Here is a 25,310-nt window from a genome sequence, read left to right as displayed (position 1 = left end):
TTTTTTTTAATATCATTGTATTTATTTCCCTACAAGTAATTTTTCTACAGCTTCAACATTTTCTCCTCAAGATTAAAGGACAAAAAGAGTCCCAAAGTTTAGAACTGGATCACTTGGCCTTTTCTTTTCTTATCTCCTCCCAGTTCAAAATGCTTGCATCTCTTAATGGCCAGCATCCTCTTGGATCTGCAGTTAGGCTCAACACATTCCAGCCTTAGCACAATCTTCTTTGTGGTTTTAGCCTTCTTCCGGAAAATTGGCTTTGTTTGCCCACCATAGCCACTCTGCTTCTGATCATAGCGCCTCTTTCCCTGGGCATACAGGGAATCCTTGCCCTTCTTATACTGGGTCACGTTGTGAGGTTGATGCCTCCCACACTTCTTACAGAAAGTTCTTCAAGTTTTAGGTACATTGACCATGTTTACTGTAGAGCCGTCTGTCTATACAATGAAATCGGGAAAGTTGGCGTCGCAACCCTTGCCTCCCACTGCTCACGCTAACAGGAAAGAGAGGAATGAACAGAAATAATTTCTGAAAAAATATTTTGTAGTCCCTAAATGGACTAGCAAGGCCAGATGAGAGTAAGGCCCCCAGGGCACGATATTGAAGGTGGCACTCACTCTCTGGGTCTTGCAAGTGCAGCAGTGAGACTTGTACCAATCTGACAGTGCAAGTATCCTTAAATTTTACACCCAAGATGTCCCATTCCACTCACTCTGCTTCTGGTCCTATGAATTAGGTAGCTGAGATGTAGATAGAAAAAATTCTTTTGAAACTACATTTCTCAATTTCTTTGCAACCTCAGAAGCAATCGTCTGTATTCATTCATTCAACAGTGTGAATTCAGGGCTTACCACGTGGTGATAGGAATACAACCCAAGTTAAACCATTCACACCCTGAATATATCCCCTCCTGGATTATTGGATATTTTACCTTTTGCCCTTTGACTGGGCATCTGTATTAGAAAATATGGATCTATAATTTGTTCTGCCTCTCTTGTTATCTTTTAACTGATGCCAAGGACCAAGCAACACAATACCCCAAGGGGTTATTTAGGAACCCAAATCCAGTTTCCCCTCTTCCTTTCCTCTTTAAAAGAATTTCTGCTAGGTTTATGCTTTAGAATCCTTATTTTCAAAATGCTGTGATATTAGGACTTGTAAACCCCTTATTACATCTCCCTGAAAGTGGAAAGTTACAGCCAGGCTACAGGACACATCCAGCTTGGATCACGATGAATGCTGTTTTAACAAATGCCAGCGGAATGAAGGGCGAAGGCAGCTCTGGCACATGTCATAACCAGTAAGGAGGCAGACAATGGTGAAAGAGCCGCTCAAGCAAACAAACACTCAAATGCCCTGGGAGCGGCGTGCCCTCCAGGCCTGGCCTCTGCTCGGTTGTGTTTTAGGGCTGGGCCCATGAAATAGCACAGCAGACACTGTGAGGCAGAGCTTTGCCCAGACATGCGGACTTTTCAACATTGTTATAACGTTGTACGTCTTCGTCAGCAACATTTGCTGTCACCGTTCCACGCTTGGTCAGTTCTCACTTAGGTCTGATGTGCAGGCTGTGCACCTTCTGGTCACTTTGACTTCTCCCCTCACCAAGCCCATTGTCGGTGACTTAGTGCTTCCCTGTGCCCCACTCCATTGTGTGTAGGAATAAAGAAAGAAAGAGAAATAAATGCATCCATCCAATTTTAGAATAGGAATTTAAAGTCTAAACCATTTATTGAAATCTGGATTCTCTAAGAATTTAAATAGCATATTCTATCTGCTCACCTTCCCCCCCCACCCTTTTTTTCCACAGCCATAGACTAATCAGCTCAGCTAATTAGCCTCAGATGCTCCTGTAAGTTGATAGTTTTCCTTGTGCGTTGCACTGAGACACACAGAAGGAGCAAATGACCTGCATTAGCCATTTCACATTCCCTTCGTGGTGGTGAGTATGGGGCCAAAGTGACCAGGAGGCCACAATGAGGCAGGAACAATAATTCCTCATACAGTTAGAGCTTAAAATTTTGTCAAAGTTGTTAGGGTTTTATTTTTCCTATTAAAAAGCAACATAATTAGTTGTCTTAAGTTAGGAATTGGTGAAAAGCTATTTATGCTGGATTTGGGTCAAAATGACTTTATTATTTGCAAAAAAAATGGGAAGAAAGGGCTGCATAATAAGATACTGCAAAACTCAGATATTGGTTGGAAATTACCCTCAAATTACCTTCTGATTACCCTCGATTTCCCTTTGTTTTCAGTTTCTCAAAAAGAACGAATGAAATGAAATATAGAAGAATGTTAACCCATATAAAAATAAAGTGTACCCAAATATTGTAAAAAAAAGAAAAAAGTAACACAAGATGAAGCAAGATTGGTCATGGATTAATTGCTGAAATTCGGTGTTGAGTACATTGTGAGGGGCGGAAACTATTGCTATTTTTTCTGGTTTTGCTTATGTTTTAATTTTCCAAAAAAAAGTTCAGAAAATGCAAAACATATTTATTGTACAAAATTAGTAAAAAACTAAATATGAAAAATAAAATACCAATCACCATCTTGAGGTAAGCACTATTTATATTTTGGTGGATGTATCTGGTGGACTGTCTATGTATTTGATAAATTATTTGGTGACTGATCAACCTCTGTCTCTTTATATATATATGTGTGTGTGTGTGTGTGTGTGTGTGTGTGTGTGTGTGTGTGTGTAGATATATATTCATCAAATTGCCACAGTTATATATCTCCTTGGTTCTCGTTTTGTTTTCTTTTGTTTGGTTGAGACAGGGTCTTGCTTTGCTCCCCAGGCTAGAGTGCAGTGGCACCATCAAAGATCACTGCAACCTCAAACTCCTGGGCTCAAGTGATCCTCCTGCCTCAGTCTCCCAAGTAGTTGGGACTACAGGTGTGCATCACCACATCCAGCTACTTTTTCTATTTTTAGTGGAGATGGGATCTCACTCTTGCTAAGGCTAGTCTTGAACTTCTGTCCTCAAGGGATGCTCCCGCCTCAGCCTCCCAGAGTGCTAGGATTACAGGCATAAGCCACCGTACCCAGCCTCACTTCCTTGGTTTTTGACCAGATATTTTTGAGAATCTGCTTTTTCAATTAATATGTTATAAGCATCTTACCATGTCAAAAAATCCCTTGTTAATCATTTTTCACAACTGCATTCCATTCCATAACTGCACCATAATGTATTTAACCAACCCTCTGTTTTGATTCCCATTTTTCCTTATAAATGAACCTATAGTGAACATCCTTATAGCTCTCTTGCAATCCTTTATAATTATTTGTCATAGCCCTAGAATAGAATTTGGAGTATACATTCTTTTATGGTTTTCAATAAATATTGCCAGATTGACCTCCAGAAAGGTTGTACTGAATTGCACTCCATGGGCCATGGGTTGTGGTCTTTTGATAAAATAATAGAAGACACAAGCAGCACTGAGGGATTGGTGGCCAATTACCTTCTTGGCCTGATTGTCACTGGGTTGCCATGTGTCAAGGACAGGTACTACTTGTCTGCCTCAGTATTTCCACTAAGAAAATACAAAGAGTGTAATTCTAGACTTTTAAGGTCAATTTATTTGTTTATTTATTTTTATTTATTTGTTTTTGAGAGAGTCTTGCTCTGTTGCCCAGGCTGGAGTGCAATGGAACAGTCATAGTTCACTGTAACCTCAAACTATTGGACTCAAGCAACTCTCCTGCTTTAGCCTCCCAGTAGCTGGGACTACAAGCCTGTGCCACCAAGCCCGGGTAATTTTTCTATTTTTTGTAGAGTTGGGGGTCTTACTATGGTGCTCAGGCTGGCATAGAACTCCTGACCTGAAGCAATCCTCCCACCTCAGCCTCCCAAAGTGCTAGGATTACAGGCGTGAGCCACATTACCAGACTAAGATCAATTTAGATCTCATCTGATCCAACTCCCTCATTTAACAGATTAGAAAATTCTGCCCCAAGATCTCACAGCTAATTAAAAATGGAACGTTCTGGCTAACTTGTGTTACAGAAAAGCTATTGTGATGTCATAGCCTTAATGACAATTAATAGTTAACATCCATTGAGTATTTGCTCCATGCTTTCCATGATTAATCGTTTGCTCCCATCCTAACCCCATAGTATTGGTACTATTATATCCCCATTTTACATTTAAGGGGGCACTAAGAGGTAGAGTTAACTGGTCCAAGGACACAAGTACTTCGAGGATCCCAGGTTTGATTCCAGGCAAACAATTTCCAAAACCCAGATTTAACCATAGACTACCAGTACATCCCTCACTTTTAATTGTGGAAGGGAAATTTTATCTATGAATTCCTTTCAATCCAGGGTGATCCCCACCCAATTTTCCAGTAGCACAAGTATGACTGGAATCTTGTCCCTGCTATTTTTTACTACTACCCAGCCCCACCCCTGTCACTGTTCACCTCTCCCTAATGAAAGGATTGTTATTTATCTAATTTCAATTTTTTTTAACTTCTTTTCTGATTGATGATAGAAACTCCTATTCTTGAAGCAAACCCTCGCCGTGGACAGTCCGGGGAGGACAATGTTTGCAATTTCCCTCTCCTTAATCTGGTCACAGTTGGATGTCCAGACTTTAGCTCTTGGGCAGCACTGGAAATGACAGACCCCCACCAATTGTATATTCTGAATGGTTACTAATTGGCGGCTTTTCCTGGGGTCTTCCTGTCTGAAGAAAAGAGTTCTGGCTGCACTTGGGCTATTATTGGTTAAAACAATGAAAGTGCTCACAATGGCAGTGAGGAAAAAGTTACTGGGTCCGGAAATAATGTAACCTGCAAATAATACCCAGGAGTTGTCCTTTGGAGGGTAGATTTTTTTTTTTTTTTTGAGACAGAGTCTTACTCTGTTGCCCAGGCTAGAGTGAGTGCCGTGGCGTCAGCCTAGCTCACAGCAACCTCAAACTCCTGGGCTCCAGCAATCCTGCTGCCTGAGCCTCCAGAGTAGCTGGGACTACAGGCATGCGCCACCATGCCCTGCTAATTTACATATATATATATATATATATATATATATATATATTTAGTTGGCCAATTAATTTCTTTCTATTTTTTTAGTAGAGATGGGGTCTCGCTCTTGCTCAGGCTGGTTTCGAACACCTGACCTTGAGTGATCTACCTGCCTCAGCCTCCCAGAGTGCTAGGATTACATGTGTGAGCCACCGCGCCTGGCCCAGAGGACAGATTTTTAAAATCTCTTTTTTGCTTGTGTCCTCAAAGGTAGCAAAACACGAAGAATCACATTGCCTGGCCGAGGGTAACCCTGACTTAGTTGCAGGGCTGGCAAGGAGGCCACGTCTGCAGCCCTCACGGCAAAGGACAGCAGGGACAATGGAACCGCTTATAATAATAAAGTCCTCCGCAGGCCCAGCCTACACTTAGAATTCTGAGGGAGAATGTGGTCATTAAAGAACAAGACAGCCGCGGGCAGATTGCAATCTCATTTTTTTGCCAGAAAGGAGCACCCCACCTCATGAATCATCCAACCACTATTCTTTGTATGGCTTTTTCTCAGCTCGTTTCCTTAGTTCTATCAATCGCCAATTTTTTTTTTTCCACTTGAGGAAAAACCTCACTTCGAGTTAATCCCCTGTCCCTGGTGCCAAAACCCGCCAGCAACACAGCCCACAGGAGGTAGGGTGTGTCTTCAGCATCCGAATGAGAAAGGAGCAGAGGGGGACGTGTCCTGGGATGTCTGGGGCTGTGAGCTGGGGACAGAGAGCCAAGGTACCCTGACCTTCCGCCAGGCACAGGGGTCGCCACACGGCTCACTTGCCATGGGGTAGTCAGCCAATTCACCCACTTCTGGCTGAAGTTGAGAAGGCAATTTCAGAAGAGACATTAAGGCTGGGTGAGGTGGCTCATGCCTGTAATCCCAGCACTTTGGGAAGCTGAGGCAGGAGGACCGCTTGAGGCTGGGAGTTTGAGACCAGCCTAGGCAACAAAGAGAGACCTCATCTCTACAAAAAAAATTTTTTAAAAATTAGCCAAGTATTGCGGTGTACACATGTAGTCCCAGCTACTCGGGAGGCTGAGGCAGGAGGATCACTTTAGCCCAGGAGTTTGAGGTCACAATGAGCTATGATTGTACCACTGCATTCCAGCCTGGGCAATAGAGCAAGACCCAATCTCAAAAAAAAAAAAAAGAAAAGAAAAAAAGAAGGGACAGAGACTTTAAGAAAGCAGAGTAGACACCACCCTGGACAAACCAACTAAATTTTCTTAACCTATCTATGTGTTCTAGTGGGTTGTTCAGGCGGACCTTAATGGTTATTAATGAAACATTATTATTTCCATGGCTGTGTGCAATGCTGGTCTTCAGCATCCCGCATGACGGGGAGTTCTGCCTGTGGATTACAGCCTGTCAGTTCTGTTCTTAGGTGGGGCCCACAGCTCTCTGGCTCTGAATAACCCCTAAACTCTCCCTTTTGTTCACTCCTTCCTATTGGTTTTCTCCACCATCACAGAGCTTCATTTCAATCTCTGCCCATTTCCTCTCTCCTCAGTGGTTTCACTGAGATTTCTCAATGTTCTTGAACATGGATCAGCCACTTTTATATTTTTGAAACTCTAAAAACTTTGACAAAGTAAAGAAACATTTAGAAACACCTCTCAGAGATACAGCTGACCCTTATAAACATTCCATCTGCTGCATTAAATTCACAGTAGGTGATGAAAATTTGACTTTCAAAGTATAGAAATTCTAGGCTCAATTTCAACAAGTACATAATCTTCTTGTATGTGGTCACTGTCATTGATTAATTAACCAGGCTGAAAGGCAGTAGAGGGAAATGGAAAGCATGTGAACTTCAGAATCAGACCTGCCTAAGTTCAAATCTCACCTCTTTTTCTAGCTATGGGTCTTTGGACAAGTTACAGATGGGTTTTCCCATCTGTTAAAAATGGAAGTGAGCCTAGCACTCTGGGAGGCTGAGGCGGGAGGATTGCTTGAGCTGAGGAATTCAAGACCAGCCTGAGCAAGAGTGAGACCCCTGTCTCTATAAAAAATAGAAAAATTGGCCGGGTGCAGCGGCTCACACCTGTAATCCTAGCACTCTGGGAGGTGGAGGCAGGAGGATTGCTTGAGCTCAAGAGTTCGAGACCAGCCTGAGTAAGAGCGAGACCTAGTCTCTACTATAAATAGAAAGAAATTAGCTGCCGGCCCGGTGGCTCACGCCTGTAATCCTAGCACTCTGGGAGGCTGAGGCAGGCAGATTGCTCGAGGTCAGGAGTTCAAAACCAGCCTGAGCAAGAGCGAGCCCCCATCTCTACTATAAATAGAAAGAAATTAATTGGCCAACTAATATATATATAGAAAAAATTAGCCGGGCATGATGGCGCATGCCTATAGTCCCAGCCACTCGGAAGGCTGAGGCAGCAGGATTGCTGGAGCCCAGGAGTTTGAGGTTGCTGTGAGCTAGGCTGACACCATTGCACTCACTCTAGCCTGGGCAACAAAGCGAGACAAAAGACAGAAAGAAAGAATGAAATTAGCCAAACAACTAAAAATAGAAAAAAAATTAGCTGAGAATGGTGGCATGTGCCTGTAGTCCCAGCTACTTGGGAGGTTGAGGCAGAAGGATCGCCTGAGCCCAGGAGTTTGAGGTTGCTGTGAGCTAGGCTAACGCCATGGCACTCACTCTAGCCTGGGCAACAAAGCGAGACGAAAGACAGAAAGAAAGAAAGAAATTAACCAAACAACTAAAAATAGGAAAAAAATTAGCTGAGAATGGTGGCATGTGCCTGTAGTCCCAGCTACTTGGGAGGTTGAGGCAGAAGGATCGCCTGAGCCCAGGAGTTTGAGGTTGCTGTGAGCTAGGCTAACGCCATGGCACTCTAACCCAGGCAACACAGTAGGACTCTGTCTCAAAAAAAAAAAAAAAAAAAAAAAGGAAAAGAAAAATGAGCTGGGAGTAGTGGCACATGCCTGTAGTCCCAGCTACTCAGAAGGCTGAAGCAGGAGAATCACTTGAGCCCAGGAGTTTGAGGCTGCAGTGAGCTGTGATGACGTCACTGCACTCTACCCCTGACAACAGGGACTCTGTCTCAAAAAAAAAAAAAAGGCAGTTAGCCAAGTAGCTCATCTCATAGGATTGTTGTGGTGATTAACAATATTTTTATAATTAATTACTAACTTAGTAAGAAATTATATAAAGTGCACATAGTAAGCACACAGGAAATGTTAGCTATTATTTCAGAGGGTCACACAATGCCAGGAGGATATGAATGATTTGGCTAATGAAAGTCCATTCTTTGTTCATGAGCTTTTCCCAGAAGATGGGCTTATTCTTACCCTCTTATATTTATATTTGGTGCCAACAAATCCTGGACATCCTAGAATTTGTGTTAATACTGCTATATTTATTAACAATAAATTTTGATTTTCAAAGTTTGGCCTACCATTTTATACCCTGGGTATAATTGGATGTGCTGAGAATCTTCAAGGTCAGTATTTCCAGGAATTTCCCTTTATTTTCCTGTGCCTCGGGCTTGGAGTGTTCTGTATAGGTCAGAAGATAATATCATCGTAAGGTTTTCCAGCGGCAAAAGAAGCAGACAGAGAGGAAGAGAGAGTGGGGCCAAACAACGTGGCTTTATTGTGCACTCCAGGTCAAGGTTCTGGGGTCCCAAGAGAAGGGGGCCGAGAAGTCGCATCGGTTTGAAAGTGGGGAAGGCTTTGATACCATTTTAAGTGGGCTGAGGACTTTTCACAGGAAGAGCTGGGGTGACCTTCGGTGGTCATTGAGAAATAGGAGGGGCTGGCTGTATTTGCGGAATCCAGGAACCAAAAACTTTCTTATCTGGGTCGACCTCCAGGTGTTGTTTGTTTACAGCAGGGCCTGGCAGTTGTCCTTGGCAGGTCTGGTCTCGTGAGCCTTTCCTTTTTGATCTAGGGAGGGGAGGGGGCCCGCCACCAGCCTTACAGTCATGATTCCCTCTTTTCTTTTTTTTTTTTTTTTTGAGACAGAGTCTTGCTTTGTTGCCCAGGCTAGAGTGAGTGCCATGGCGTCAGCCTAGCTCACAGCAACCTCAACCCCAAACTCCTGGGGTCAAGCAATCCTCCTGCCTCAGCCTCCTGAGTAGCTGGGACTACAGGCATGCGCCACCATGCCCAGCTAATTTTTTCTATATAATTTTAGTTGGTCAATTAATTTCTTTCTATTTATAGTAGAGACGGGGGTCTCACTCTTGCTCAGGCTGGTTTGGAACTCCTGACCTCGAGCAATCCGCCTGCCTCGGCTTCCCAGAGTGCTAGGATTACAGGTGTGAGCCACCGTGCCCGGCCATGATTCCCTCTTTTACCCACAGATATGAGCCAAGTTTAAGATTCTCTCTGGGGTACCTGTGCATGTGCACACACACACACACACACACACACACACACTCTTATACTTGTATAATGCCAAACAATTTATAAAGAAATTTCAAATGTACTCTCCTTCAATCCTTGGGATAACACTTTAAAATAAGCAGAGCAGCTATTCCTACCTTCCTTCCACAGGTAAGGAACCTGACACTTGGAGGACTGAAGGGACTTGATCAGTCCTCCATTCCCCAATGTTGCCAGGAATTTTCACACCTGGGCCTGTGCTCAGGCTTCTGCCTACATGTCTCTGCTTTCTTCAAAGGTCAGCCCAAATGTCACATCTTCTGTGAAATGCCTTCCCGCTCAGCCCGAGTAACCACTCACTGCGCTGACCTCCCACAGTACAGGCTCCTGCTAGAAGCTTGGTGCCCCGCACTCTGGGAGAGAAACGCCCAGGTTTGAATCTCTAGCCCTCCCTTTGCTAACAGGTGACCTGAGACAAGTCCCAACCCCACCAGGACTCTGTGTCTTTTTGAATAAAATGAGGATAACATTTCTACCATTTATTGGACATCCGCATGTGTCAGGCGCTCTACAAATTTGCTCATTTATTCCTCCCCAGAGCCCTAGAAAGAGGTGTTATTAATACTAGGCTCAGGCCGGGCGCAGTGGCTCACGCCTGTAATCCTAGCACTCTGGGAGGCTGAGGCAGGCGGATTGCTCGAGGTCAGGAGTTCGAAACTAGCCTGAGCAAGAGCGAGACCCCGTCTCTACTAAAAAAAAAATAGAAAGAAATTAATTGGCCAACTAATATATATAGAAAAAAATTAGCTGGGCATGGTGGCTCATGCTTGTAGTCCCAGCTACTCGGGAGGCTGAGGCAGAAGGATTGCTGGAGCCCAGGAGATTGAGGTTGCTGTGAGCTAGGCTGACGCCATGGCACTCACTCTAGCCTGGGCAACAAAGTGAGACTCTGTCTCAAAAAACAAAACAAAACAAAACAAAATACTAGGCTCAGGCCGGGCGCGGTGGCTCACACCTGTAATCCTAGCACTCTGGGAGGCTGAGGCGGGCAGATTGCTCGAGGTCAGGAGTTCGAAACCATCCTGAGCAAGAGTGAGACCCCGTCTCTACTATCAACAGAAAGAAATTAATTGGCCAACTAATATATATAGAAAAAATTGGCCGGGCATGGTGGCGCATGCCCATAGTCCCCGCTACTCGGGAGGCTGAGACAGCAGGATTATTTGAACCCAGGAGTTTGAGGTTGCTGTGAGCTGGGCTGACGCCACGGCACTCACTCTAGCCTGGGCAACAAAGCGAGACTCTGTCTCAAAAAAAAAAAAAAAATACTAGGCTCAGTTTTATAGATCTCTCATGAACAAATTTTGACTTCAGGCTATCTGATTTATAACATGTGGAAATTTCTTTCTACTAGATTATCTTCTGCCTTTTAAACTGAAATGATTCTTTTGTGATCCCTGCCATCCTAAGTTTCAATGCCCTGAGAGAGTAAATGAGATAAGTATGTGAACAGCTTTGTGACTCAGTAGTTGGGTTGATCTTTCTCTGCCCTGTCGCACAGTCTTGTTGATTGTCATCCACCAGAGTGGCCTACGAAGTGCAGACTCAGAGGGGTCCTCACTATACATCACCGATGTTGGTCACAGACACAGAATATTTGAGCCAACCCGAGACTTTCCCCAGAATATGCTGACCCTTCATCTTTCTAAACACACACAGACACAAGAATACACAGACAATTTTTTTTTTTATTTTTTTTCTTTTCTAGGAGAAAGCTGTTGTACACAGACAATTTTTAAACTATGAAAAGCTAGGCACCGAAAAATGCACAAAACATAAGTATGCAGCTTAAAGAATGATTATAAAGTGAAAACCCACGTCACTACCTGCCAGGTCAGAGAGCCCATCACTGGCACCCAGAAGTCCCCTCATGCCCCTTCCCAATCACGACCTCTACCCTCTCTTCTACCAAGAGCAACCACTACCCTGGCTTTCATGGGAATCACATCTTTTCTTTATAGTTTACCACCTAATAGCCCTCCCTAAACACTTAATGTTATTGAACTCTGTGTGAACGGAGTCATGCGACATGCACCCTTCTGTGTCAGGCTTCTGTCGCCCAACATTAGGTTCGTGAGGGCCACCTCACATGCGTTCTGTGTGAGGGTCGTTTGGTTTTGTCCACTGCATGCCTATGCCACAATTTATCTGTTCTGTTGTTGGTAGATGCAGAGATTGTTCCAGTTGGGGGCTTTGATGAATAACAGTGTTTTGAAGACCCCACGTATACTGAGCCCAGTGGTCTTTGTCACTAATCCACGGGCGTTTTCTCTCCACTGTCCAGAAACAGTGCTTCCCCTATACACACAGACACACACACACAGACACACAAAGAGACACTCACAGACACACACACAGACACACACAGAGACACACACACAGAGACACACACAGACACACACACAGAGACACTCACAGACACACACACAGACACACACACAGACACACACAGAGACACTCACAGACACACACACAGACACACACAGATACACACACACAGAGACACACACAGACACACACAGACACACACACAGAGACACAGACACACACAGAGACACACACAGACACACACACAGAGACACACACAGACACACACACAGACACACACACACAGACACACACAGAGACACACACACAGAGACACACACAGACACACACAGACACACACACAGACACACACAGAGACACACACACAGACACACACAGACACACACACAGACACACACAGACACACACACAGACACACACAGACACACACACAGACACACACACAGACACACACACAGAGACACACACACAGACACACACAGACAGACACACAGACACACACAGAGACACACACACAGAGACACTCACAGACACACACAGAGACACACACACAGACGCACACACAGAGACACACATACAGACACACACAGACACATACACAGAGACACACAGAGACACACACACAGACACACACAGACACTCACAGACATACACACAGACACACACACAGACACACAAAGACACACACACAGACACACAAAGACACACACACACAGACACACACAGAGACACACGGAGACACACACAGACACACACACAGACACACTCAGAGACACACACAGAGACACACACAGACATACACAGAGACACTCACAGACATACACAGAGACACACACACACACACACACACACACACTACTCCACTCTACCACCTTGCCCTCTGTCCTGCCTGGGCACCACAAGCTATTGAGGAAATTGGAGGTCAAAGACTTTCGGGAGGCCTCCTTTCCTTTCTGCCTCAGATTTGACTGCTGATAACAGTAGCAACAACAGCAACAAAAATACTTAAAAGCATGAGAAGAATTCTTACTCATTTACTCCAGGTCTGGGGGGAAATGGGAGAGAAAGTGCTGAGCTTGTTGGTTCTGCCGGTAATCTGGGCCCAGGCTCTTAAAGCCGAAAGCAGGGAAAGGGGTTCCACTTCCGCACAGGGGAGGGGAGAGGAGCGGCTGGCAGCACCCCCTGCTGTCTGGGCTTCTGCTCCTGTGGGGGGCCTAAGCCAAGGGCAGTTTCCAGGCAATTTGGAGAGGACGGTGGCAAAGGGGCTGTGCAGCCACAGCCATTCAAGAAGCCGGCTGGGCCAGGTGGCTTTCATCTTGCTCCAGCAACCTGGCTCGGAGACAGCGGGCCTGGGTGAGCACGGGGCGGCCTCCCCTCCTGCTTGTGCCAGAAGGTGTCTGAGCGAACTCTGCCCCAGCAGAGAGGGTGCTTCTGACCTCATAGGCTTCTCCCTAGGGAGCCAGAACTGGAGAGTTGTGAGGGAGTGAGACCTCCCTCTGAGCCAGCCGAGTCCCCCTCCTCACCCCAAGGCTGCCCAAGCCTCCGACAGGAGCCATCAGCCGCTATGGGGTTTGTTTTGGATTGCCATTGTTTCACCATGTTGCACTTAAATCTTTTCAACAATATACTCTTGGCAGGGATATAATTGGCACCAAGTTTCTGGAGGGCACTTTGGTAATAAGAATTAGAAGCCTGGACGATGCCCTTTCCCTTTGGCCCAGCAATTGCACTTTCGGAGCTATCCCAAGGAAATGGTCACTGCAGTATTGTTTACAATATGGTGAAACTGAGACAGACAGCCTCAATACGGGACCGGTTAAGTAAATCTCTGTGCTTCCTCATAGGAACGTTATCAAGGAAGATTTTATTTTTATTTATTTATTTATTTTTTAGTCAGAGTCTCACTCTGTTGCCTGGGCTAGAGTGCCGTGGCATCAACCTAGCTCACAGCAACCTCAAACTCCTGGGCTCAAGGGATCCTCCTGCCTCAGCCTCCCGAGTAGCTGGGACTACAGGCATGTGCCACCATGCCCGGCTAATTTTTTCTATATATTTTTAGTTGTCCAGCTAATTTCTTTCTATATATTTTTAGCAGAGACAGAGTCTCGCTTTTGCTCAGGCTGGTTTCGAACTCTTGACCTTGAGCAATTCGTCTGCCTCGGCCTCCCAGAGTGCTTCAAGGAATATTTTATAGCATGGAATATTTACTCTGCAATAAGAAAGAAATAAAACATATTACGAAGTGATATTTCGTAGCATGATTCCAAAGGGGCAAAAAGACTGAAAGAATATAGCTTCACAGAAATATGTCGATAGATTCATATGCAGTTATAGGATCAGTACATACTATATGTAATGTTTTTAAATCTTTGTTTTTTTCATTACAAGAGTAATACATGTTTCTTGAAAAAACCCAAAGTAAAAACACCACTCTGTCTTTATTACAGATCACTCCTTGGAGGTAACCACTAGGAATAGTTTCGTGGACTTCCTTCCAGACCCGTCCAAACTTTCAAGTGTTTTGCAATTTACCAAACAAACATCTCTTAATTCTCACAATAACCCCTGTGGCATAGTATTTTTATTTTACTGATTTTTAAAGCTGAAGAAACAGGCTCAAAATGGTTAAATCTGGAACGCCATCACTATTTTCTGGAATACAAAATGCATTATAAGCAAAGAGTTACGTAAGCCTTGAGTGGTAACTCCCAGCTACTTGAGAGGCTGAGGCCAGAGGATCCATTGAGTGCTGGTGTTTACTAGGCTGCAATGAGCTATGTCACGCCACTGCACTCCAGCCTGTATGACACAGTGAGACCTTGTCTCTAAAAAAAAAAAATTGCTAATAAAATTTTTTTGAAAAGAGTTATGTCCTTGGCTGGCCCTAGATCACTTTGTAAAGTCAGTTCTTTGTCTCCTGGGAAATTAAATTTGGAGGAACTTTTTAGGACGATGGCCTTCAATGCCCTCAAGGTGCAAGAGGTCCCTCTGCTCTGTGGCCAGAGGTGGCCCTCCAGCTGCTTTGTGCACATGCCTAGCGACAGGGTCCCTGCTTCCTTCATGGAGTTGAAAGCTACCCATCTGCGACTTGAATTCCCTGGCCCCAGTTGTCTTCTGACTCCAAGTCCTACTGGTGGGTCCTGGCAAACACAGCAAACCAGAGGCTGGAAGCAGCATTCTAAGAGGGGAAGTGCAGTTATGATGAAGGAAAAAAGGAGTTAGACCAGAGGTTGGATTGAGAGTCAGGGTTGAAAGCCAGTTCCAGGCCTCAAACAGAAAATGAGTCAGGTGAACTGGGGGCTGGAAAAAAAAAAAAGAAAAAGCCTGTAGTGACCTGTGAGTTAGGGCAAGGATGTGTTTGGACAGCATCCAGCATCTAGCCCTACATGGAGTTGGCTAGACACTCTGGAATAATGCAAAAAATCCACTTACTCTTCCATGTAAGAGCATTTCAAATATTTGCAGGCCCCATCACAATTCACCTTAATCTTCTATTCTGAACATCCCTGTAAGGATCTGATGTCCTTTAGCACCCAGTTAATATTTGTGATATAAGGTGCATTAAATATTTTCCTTGTTTGTTTTCTGTTTGTTCTGTGTTTTGGGGGAGTTTTGTTTTGTTTTGAGACTGAATCTCCCTCTGTTGCCCAGGTTAGAGTGCCATGGCATCATCTTAGCTCCCTGCAACCTCCAACTCCTGGGCTCAAGTGATCCTCCTGCCTCAGCCTCCCAAGTGGTTGGGAATACACATGTACACCACCACACCCGAATGATTTTTTCTATTTATAGTAGAGTTGAGGTCTCGCTCTTGCTCAGGCTGGTCTTGAATTCCTGAGCTCAAGCAATCTTCCCGCCTGGGTCTCCCAGAGTGCTAGGATTACAGGTGTGAGCCACCGCGCCTGGTGGAATCCTTTCCTTGTTAATTTGTTTTTGTTTTCGTTTTTGTTTTTTTTGAGACAGAGTCTTGCTTTGTTGTCTAGGTTAGAGTGGGTGCCGTGGCATCAGCCTAGCTCACAGCAACCTCAAACTCCTGGGCTCAAGCAATCCTGCTGCCTCAGCCTCCCAAGTAGCTGGGACTACAGGCATGTGCCACCATGCCCGGCTAATTTTTTTTTTCTATATGTATTAGTTGGCCAATTAATTTCTTTCTATTTATAGTAGAGACGGGGGTCTCACTCTTGCTCAGCCTGGTTTCGAACTCCTGAACTCGAGCAATTCGCCCGCCTCGGCCTCCCAGAGTGCTAGGATTACAGGCGTGAGCCACTGCGCCTGGCTGTTAATTTGGTTTTTATTAGCCATGTTCACTGATCACTTCAAGAAAGTTCTATTCTAAACTTTGTTCATTGGGGGAGGGACACAAGTGAGTTCACCTCCATTAATAAGGGACAGTAGGTACATGGGCGTTTGTTGTATTATTCTTTATACATTTGTGTTGTATTAGATATTTCATTTACCAGGTCCCAAGTCTCCTTAGAGGATGTGGGAGCTCAGTTTCTTCCACTTATGCACAAACTGCCGTGCCAGCTAATGGGAGCCTGGTAAGCTTCCATCTTCTCTAGGGCTGCACAGGAATACCCTTCACAAGCTAGAGGAGGGGTGGCCTCCTCTTCCAAGGACAGCAAACGTTCTTTAATGAAATAGCTGGTTGATCGTTAAGTCTTGCTTGGGCTCCCTTGGGATTCTTCCTTACTTAGTGGAATTAGGAGGAGGTTAGTTGATTATGCTAAACCACGGAGTAAAATAGTTGACATTGAACCCAGAGTTTTCCTTTTTCCTCCATACAAACACACATAGACACATACAAACACACTTCTGCCTTCTGGGCAGTATCCAATTGATATTTGATGTCTTAGCTCAATAATTTGGCAAGACTGATAGAAAATTCCAAGTTATATTCCTTTTACAAATGAGAATAAAAGAGAATATGACATCTAATAATGTCCAGTTTAAATATTATAGTCCCTATGTTTCTGATTTAAAGCAAAACACTCTGCAGATGGGAAATGGCCCTCAACCTAGCTGTTTTGTTTCTTTTTTTTTTTGAGTCAGCGTCTCACTCTGTTGCCTGCACTAGAGTGCCATGGTGTCAGCCTAGCTCACAGCAACCTCAAACGCCTGGGCTCAGGTGATCCTTCTGCCTCAGCCTCCCGAGTAGCTGGGACTATAGGCATGCACCACTATGCCCGACTAAACTTTTTTCTCTATATGTTTTTAGTTGGCCAATTAATTCCTTTCTATTTACAGTAGAGATGGGGGTCTCACTCTTGCTCAGGCTGGTTTCGAACTCCTGACCTAGAGCAACCCACCCACCTCTGCCTCCCAGAGTGCTAGGATTACAGGCATGAGCCACTACACCCAGCCTATTTGGTTTTTTGAAGACCAAAAATCCCCTAAAGAATTATTTGATTGAGGCCGGGCATGATGGCTCAGGCCTGTAATCCTAGCACTCTGGGATGCCTAGGAGGAAGGATCGCTTGTGATCAGGAGTTCGAGACCAGCCTGAGCAAGAACAAGACCCCCATCTCTACTAAAATAGAAAGAAATTATCTGGACAACTAAAAATATATAGAAAAAAAGGAGTTATTTAATTGAAGCCAAACTTTTCACCTTTGTCTTCAAGATTTATGCTAGTAAAAAGAAAGAGAAAGAAAGAGGGAGAGAGAGAGATGTACTAGGAATTTAGTACTATTGCTGTTATAAAAACATATAACTTTCAAGTTTTATTCATTTGGTCCTGAATGATAAGGAGCCAACCACACACAGATTTGGGAAGAGCTTTGCAGGGAGAGGAAGCACCAAAGCCAAAGGCTCTAAGCTCAGTTGAGCTTGGGAATTCCTGAGAAAGCAAGAGACCAGCAGAGCTAGAGCACAGTCAGGTAGGGAAAGAGAGGAGGTCACACAGCCTGTAGGTCAGGGGAGAGGTCCAGGCTGGAGACAGCTTTAGAAGCCATCAGCAATTGATGGTATTCAAAACCTTGAGATTGGATGTGAACACCTCCTGAGTATATTTAGAGCTCTGGGATATGTCAACCTTTAGAAATTCAGGAGATTAGAGGAGGCCGAGAAGGAATGGCCGGTGAGGTAGAAGAAGAACCAAGAGAGAATGGAGTCCCAGAAGTCAGATGAAGAGAGTACTGGAAAGAGGGAGAGAGGCATCTTGTATATCAAATGCTGCTGAAAAGTTTAGCAACAATGAGGATGGAGAGACACCCAGTAGATTTGAGAGCATACAGGCCCTGGAGAGATTGACAAGTGCTATTTCTAGTGGATTCAAGGGTGAAGAGGAGAAAAGAAAGTGAAGACAGAAAGTGTAGATAACTCAAGAAGTTTTGCTGCAAAGGGAACAAAGAAACGGAGAAGTAGGTGGGGTCAAGAAAAGTTTTCTTTTTCTAAGATGGGAGGAATTACAGCATGCTTGCATACAAATAGGAATGGTCAGGAATTGAGGAGAAAACTGGTGGCGGGGCATATACCCAATATAAATGAGGGCTGATGTCCACTAAAGATGCACAAGAATTTTCATAGCCATTTATTCCTAACAGCCCAAAGCACAACCCAAATATCCATCAGTAGTGTTCTGGCTATCTGTCACTGTGTAACAAATAATTTCAAAATTTAGAGGCTTAAAACAACAATATGGGCCAGGCGTGGTGGCTCACGCCTGTAATCCTAGCACTTTGGGAGGCCGAGGCGGGCGGATTGCTCAAGGTCAGGAGTTCGAAACCAGCCTGAGCGAGACCCCGTCTCTACCAAAAATAGAAATAAATTAATTGACCAACTAAAAATATATATACAGGCCGGGCGCTGTGGCTCACGCCTGTAATCCTAGCTCTTGGGAGGCGGAGGCGGGCGGATTGCTCAAGGTCAGGAGTTCAAAACCAGCCTGAGCAAGAGCGAGACCCCGTCTCTACTATAAATAGAAAGAAATCAATTGGCCAACTGATATATATATATATATAAAATTAGCCGGGCATGGTGGCACATACCTGTAGTCCCAGCTACTCGGGAGGCTGAGGCAGAAGGATCACTCGAGCCCAGGAGTTTGAGGTTGCTGTGAGCTAGGCTGACGCCACGGCACTCACTCTAGCCTGGACAACAAAGCGAGACTCTGTCTCAAAAAAAAAATATATATATATATATATATATATACAAAAAATTAGCCGGGCATGGTGGCGCATGCCTGTAGTCCCAGCTACTCGGGAGGCTGAGGCAATAGGATCGCTGAGCCCCGGAGATTGAGGTTGCTGTGAGCCAGGCTGACGCCAGGGCACTCACTCTAGCCTGGGCAACAAAGTGAGACTCTGTCTCAAAAAAAAACAAAAAAAACAATATGTCAGTATCAAATCTCATGATTCTGTGGGTCAGGAAACCTCACTGAACACCGCAGAGACAGCTCATTTTGCTCTGTGATCTCTGGGTTCTTGGCTGGGATGTCTTGAATGGCCAAGGGCTGGTGGACCATCTCTTTTTCTACCCTCAGCCTCTGCAGGTGGCTAATGTGGGCTTCCTTGCAGCATGCTGCCCTCAGGGTAGTCAAACTTCTTATATATATTGATTCAGGTCTCTAAGAGGAAAGAAGCCGAAGTTGCCCATTCTTTTATGCCTAGAATTGGCATAGGATCACTTCTACCACACTCTACTGGCCAGCCAAATTCAAGAGGACACAGACCCTACTCTCAATCGGAGGAATGTCCAAGAATTTGCAGCTATCCTAAATATGTGACAGTTAGTAAAATAGGTAAATAATTTGATGTACACTCATACAATGGTATACTTCACAGGAGTAAAAAAAAGAATAAACTACTATTACTTGCAGAAAGTAAATCTCAAAGACAATGCTAAATGAAATATGAGACACAAAAGAGTACATTCTTTAACATTCCATTTATATGAAGCTTTGTTTGCACAATCTAGGATGATAGAGGTCAGAATGGTGGGTACCCTTGAGAGGGTACTGACTTGGATGGGACATGGGGGAGACTTCAAGGGTGCTAGAAAGCTCTATATCTTGATTTGGGTGGCAGTAACACAGGCATATACATATATGCAAAATTCATCAAACAACATACTTAAGATTCATATTCTTCCCTGTATTTGAAGTATCAGTTAAAAAAATCTAAAACATAACAAACATGATGCAAGAAAGAGAGGAGACAGTTGCTGGGAGGATGTGTGGGAGACGAGAGAGGGTGGGATCCAGTGCATGGGCTGCAGGGATGCCTGGAATTGCTCTTCTGACTGCTGACATTTCTCTCTGGACACAGGTAGCTCAGGCAGAGGCTGGTAGGGAGGACGAAAAGTGGAGGATTGAAAAGAAGAGAGGTTGGGAAAGAGCAGTCTAGAAGGGAAACATCGGAGGATTCCAGCAGTACTAAAGAAAGTATATGGTCATTAATGTAAAGTGAGGCAAGTCAGCATGGCTCTGTGTGTCCTCATTCAGCTGACTGCAGGCAGAGAGGCGAACTTCACCACGGCTATGCTATTGCCAAGAGATGCAGTGGAAGAAGTCAGGGGCAAGGAATTGTGGGTGTATGCAAGGGAGCAAAACTAGATGATGAGGGCCCATGGGCAAGAAGGAGAATGGGGCTGACAAATTGCTAGAGGTGCAGTATTAGAGGAAGGGAACTGAAAATATAGCAGGTGAGGGGAGGAAGGTGATTGCATGGAGGCTATGGAGGAAGTAGAGTTATTGGTAATAACAACATCTGCCCATGGGGTCAGGTGGCTGAGGTTGTGTACTGGCACAAGCTAACTCCTCAGTCTCAGTGGCTCTGTACGTCAAGCTTTCCTTCTGGTTCACATCACAACGCAATGCTTGCTGATGGGGAGGGGGTGAGGATCTGCTCCCTGCAGTCACTTGGGGTCCAGGGCTCTTTCCATGGCAGCTCAGACTACAGGGCTGCACTGTCTAATACAGCAGCCACTAGCCACCTGTGGTTACTGACCACTTGAAATGTGACTTATACAGCAAAGAAACTGAGTTTTAAATTTTATTTACGTTTAATTAAAATTTTTGAAAACATGTTTGGAACAATTTTGGTATGTGCAACTACTTTATAAAATTAAGGCCCCAGTGTAGTGGCTCATGCCTATAATCCTAGCATTTGGGGAGGCTGAGATGGGAGGATGGCTTGAGGCCAGGAGTTCCAGACCAGCCTGGGCAACATAGCAAGACCCTGTCTCTACAAAAAAATTTAAAAAATTAGCTGAGCATGGTGGTGCACACCCGTAGTCCCAGCTACTAAGGAGGCTGAGGCAGCACGATCGCTTGAGCCCAGAGGTTCGAGGCTGCAGTGAGCTATGATGAGGCCACTGCACTGTAGACAGGGCAACAGAGTGAGACCCTGTCTCAGAAAAAATAAAATAAAATAAAATCACATACGGGCCTCCCCTCACAGTTCTACTGGGTAGCACTGTTCTAGGGCCTGGAACGCTCTGTGGGATCCTCTCCAGCTGACCGGCAGATAATGAAAGAGCAAGCAGAGAACTGCACGGGGGGTTTCCAGTTCCTTTGTCCAGAACCCAGTCATGAGGCCACACCCACAGGAGGAGGGGAATGTAGTCTGCCCAGAGAGGTCAAGAGCACTGGAGGAGAGGCAGGCAAGGCGCTGGCAGACTGTCCCTGAAATCACTATGAGTTTGAAGAGTGACAGGGAATGAAACCCTTCGAGGAATTCAAAGAAGTGACCCCAGAGTCTACAGTGGGTTCAATGAAGAGGAATATTTAGTAAAGCGTCAGAAGACGTGTTTCAAGGCTGAGAGCTTTTGAGGAGGGAGGGATTGTGGTCTTGAAGCAGCAGTCTGGAGAAGTGTTCAGTGGTCACAGGTGTGGAGGGGAGAGAATAAAGGCCCTGCCTGAAAGAGTTTCTGGGGAAGTAGTTCCTTACAGAGAATAGGTTTTGTGTGTGACCTTAAGCAAGTTAGTTAACCATTCTGTTTGAGATTTCTTTGCCTTAAAATAGGGATAATAGGCCGGGCACGGTGGCTCATGCCTGTAATCCTAGCACTCTGGGAGGCCGAGGAGGGCAGATTGCTTGAGGTCAGGAGTTCGAAACCAGCCTGATCAAGAGTGAGACCCCTGTCTCTCCTATAAATAGAAAGAAATTAATTGGCCAACTAATATATATTGAAAAAATTAGCTGGGCATGGTGGCGCATGCCTGTAGTCCCAGCTACTCGAGAAGCTGAGGCAGGAGGATTGCTTGAGGCCAGGAGATTGAGGTTGCTGTGAACTAGGCTGACGCCACGGCACTCTAGCCTGGGCAACAGAGTAAGACTCTGTCTCAAAAAAAAAATAGGGATAATAATACTTATCTCACTGTATTAAATGCTGAAATACAGATGCTCCTTGACTTGTGATGGGGTTACATCCCAATAAACCCATCATTAAGTTGAAAATATATTAAATCAAAAATGCATTTAATACACCTAACCTCCTGAACATCATAGCTTAGCCTCGTGTACATTAAATGTGCTCAGAATATTTACATTAGTTTATAGTTGGGCACAATCGGCTGGCAACAGAGTATAGTGCAGAGTTTCAGTTGTCTAGCCTTGTGATCGTGCTGCTGATGGGCAGCTGTGGCTCACTGCCTCCACCCGGCATCTAAACAGAGAGTCATATTGCTTTCTGCCGAATGCGTATCACTCTCACACCATCATAAAGTCAAAAAATCGTAAGTTGAACCATCGTAAATCAGGGACCATCTCTACCTGCAAAGTGTTTAGCATGTAGAGATGGCTATATGAAATAATTTCATGGCTGGGTGCAGTAGTGCATGCCTGTAATCCTAGCACTCTGGGAGGCTGAGGCAGGAGGATCACTTCAGGTTAGGAGTTTCAGACCAGCCTGAGCAAGAGCAAGAGCCCATCTCTACTAAAAACAGAAAAATTATCTGGGTGTCATGGCACTCGCCTGTAGTCCCAGCTACTCGGGAAGCTGAGGCAGGAGAATCCCATGAACCCAGGAGTGTGGGGTTGCAGTGAGCTATGGTGACACCACTGCATTCTACCCAGACTGACAGAGTGTCCCGGCCCGCGGGACCTTCTGTTACTCGTGGGGTCAAGGGGGACCGTGCCTGAAAGAGATGGGCGAGAGAAAGGAACGAGACCAAGCAAACGGTTGTCAAGGTCTACTTTACTTAGATTCTTAGTAGGTTTTATAAGCATACAGAAACAAGGAAGTAGAAACAAAAAATGCAGTGGGGTGATGGTGAGTCTTGGGTTTGGGCTAATCAGCCCCAATCAGTATCTTATCCGTATCGAGGTTTGTGACTAATTACTCGACCCCAACCTGGCAGGTGGTCGGGAACAATTGTAGTCAGCACTCCCTGGAGCTATAGCTGGAGGGTGGGGTGCTGTTTTTGTCCTAGGAATTTTTCTAGGGCGAGGCCCGTGGGTAGGACAAGTCATAGGGGAGTTGAGGGTCTCTGAGGGTCCTTGCCTCTAACATCTCCCCCTCTCTTTATTAGTATGAGGGATATTTATATAGGTTGGTGGAGAGCCTGTCTTAGGCTATGCGATGGGCTTCTGCGACTAGCACCCCAAATATAAGATCGGGCGATTAATGTGAAGGTGAGGCCTCTGTCTTAGGCTATGTAGGTGGCATCCAGCTCTGGCACTTCTGATTATGAAGTGTGCCCCCGGGCATGGACCTACAATATTCTCGTCATGGAGTTACCTCACTGCTGGCGGGGTGTGCATCTGGTACACGGCATCGCGATAATCCCGTCATGGGCGTCTCTACAGCTTTTGGAACCAACTGCGTTCCATGTCTGCGGCAAGGTCTGAGAAATTTAGACCTTCAGTGGGTGTGTTGGGAGTCTCTTCATGGAGGTCTTCTCTGGAGCCTCTTAGTTCTAGCCGTTGGTAAAACATGGAGACCGATTTTTGTGTGGCTGCGTCTACTTGTGACTTGACAAAATCAGTTAGTTTTTTGAATGCCCAAGGCCTAAAGATGAGGAGCAACAGAAAACCTACAAGCGGCCCTAAGACACTGGGAAGCAATGTGGATAGCCAGAGGGATGTAGAAAACCAATTTTGATACCATGCCTCACTTTGTTCTCTCTGTTTTTTTTTTTTATTTTCTAGGCTCTAACTCTCTTAATGCTATCTTCTACCAGACCTGTTTTGTCTGTGTAAAAGCAACATTCTTCTTTGAGTGCTGCGCACAAACCTCCCTCTTGGAGGAACACTAAGTCTAGGCCCCTTCTATTTTGTAACACTACCTCAGAAAGTGAAGCGAGGGATTCTTTGAGATATTTTAGGCCCTGCTGTAGCTCTCGGAGATCATTATCGATGGCAGCAGAGAGCTGCAGGTATTGCTGGTTGGAGGTGACTAGAGAGGCTATGCCTGTTCTAGCCCCTGTGGCACCAAGGCCTAGAACAACTGTGAGTGTTATGGCCGTGACGGGCTCCCTCTTTTCTCGGGGCATTGTGGTGCCACGCTCCCAAAATTTGAGCAATTTGTCAGCAGGACGTATAGTGAGTCTGGGGAAGAGCATGACTAACACACAATATTCTCTATGCTCAAGAAACGTAGCAGTGACTACATACGGGGTAAGGCCGGAAGAACAAGCAAAATAAGAGGTGTTAGATGCCTGAATATACTGAAAAGTGGAGTTGACAGTAATTGACTGATTGCATATTTTCTCTAAGGGTGCGGGGGGGAGGGGGGGGAGCATTTTTGGGCCAAGAAGGCAAAGGCCTAGGCCTGTGACTTGGCTGAGTGTCAGGCCATCATGGGTCTCTAGGCCCCATCTGAGTTTGCTGGTGTCGTTAGTAAATAATAGTTTGTCAAATGTAGCGACACCCTCATAGAAGGGAGGCCGGGGGGAGTAGCATACCCAACACTCCTGATATTCTGAATTATTGGCCTCTCAGATGATCCTGACAGAGGCGTTGACCAAGGTGAGAATTAGTTCTGCAGAGGAGGGGGGCCCCTCGGGCAGGGTAGGTTGGTATAGGGAGGTACTAAGCGGAGAAGGGGACACAGCTGGGGAGGAGGGTAGGCCCCTGGAGGGACCGTGAGGTCGAAGTGGGTGAAGGTTGTGGTTAGGACCTATTGCGACCATAGGATCTCTGGGGAGGCTTTTAATTAATTTGATTTTAAATGTGAGACCAATGTCTTTCCCAGATGTGTAAAGTCTAAGCCCCCACTCAAATCCCCTGGACTGATCCCAAGAAGCCTTTTTTCTAGCTTCGGTGAATGAAATTAACAGGGGGTTACACTCATTGGTTGTTACACTGAGGATCAGTGGGTGGTTGTGGGGCGTAAGGGGACGAAGGAGCTTGACGGGGAAACCACTTTCTGACGGTGATATAATCCCAGGAAGAGGAGGGATTCCAGTAGGCATCACCGGTGGTCTCACAGCCCCAGGAAGCACAAAAGAAGTCAGGGGCGTAACCACATTGGTAGTTGTTGGTGCAAGGTCGATGGGCCCCTGGGCAAACATAAAAGTCTTTATATCTTGTCGCAGAGCGTCCGGCTCCCGAGGAGCAAAAGCCTGGGAAGGAGTCAGTCGTTGGAGGAGCTGGCTGAGGGGCGAAAAGTGCGGGAAGGCCCCACGCAG

The 25,310-nt window shown here is 45.4% G+C and overlaps 1 pseudogene; it reads right to left on the bottom strand.

Moving 5' to 3' along the window:
- On the bottom strand, positions 1-434 carry LOC105870049 (large ribosomal subunit protein eL42-like; annotated as a pseudogene).
- Between the last annotated feature and the right edge of the window lie 24,876 nt (positions 435-25,310).

The sequence above is a fragment of the Microcebus murinus genome, chromosome 1 (genome assembly GCF_040939455.1).
Source record: "Microcebus murinus isolate Inina chromosome 1, M.murinus_Inina_mat1.0, whole genome shotgun sequence".
In the NCBI taxonomy this organism is placed as follows: Eukaryota; Metazoa; Chordata; class Mammalia; order Primates; family Cheirogaleidae; genus Microcebus; species Microcebus murinus.
The sequence above is the reverse complement of the archived record's forward strand: the minus strand, read 5'-3'. Positions and strand labels throughout refer to the sequence as shown.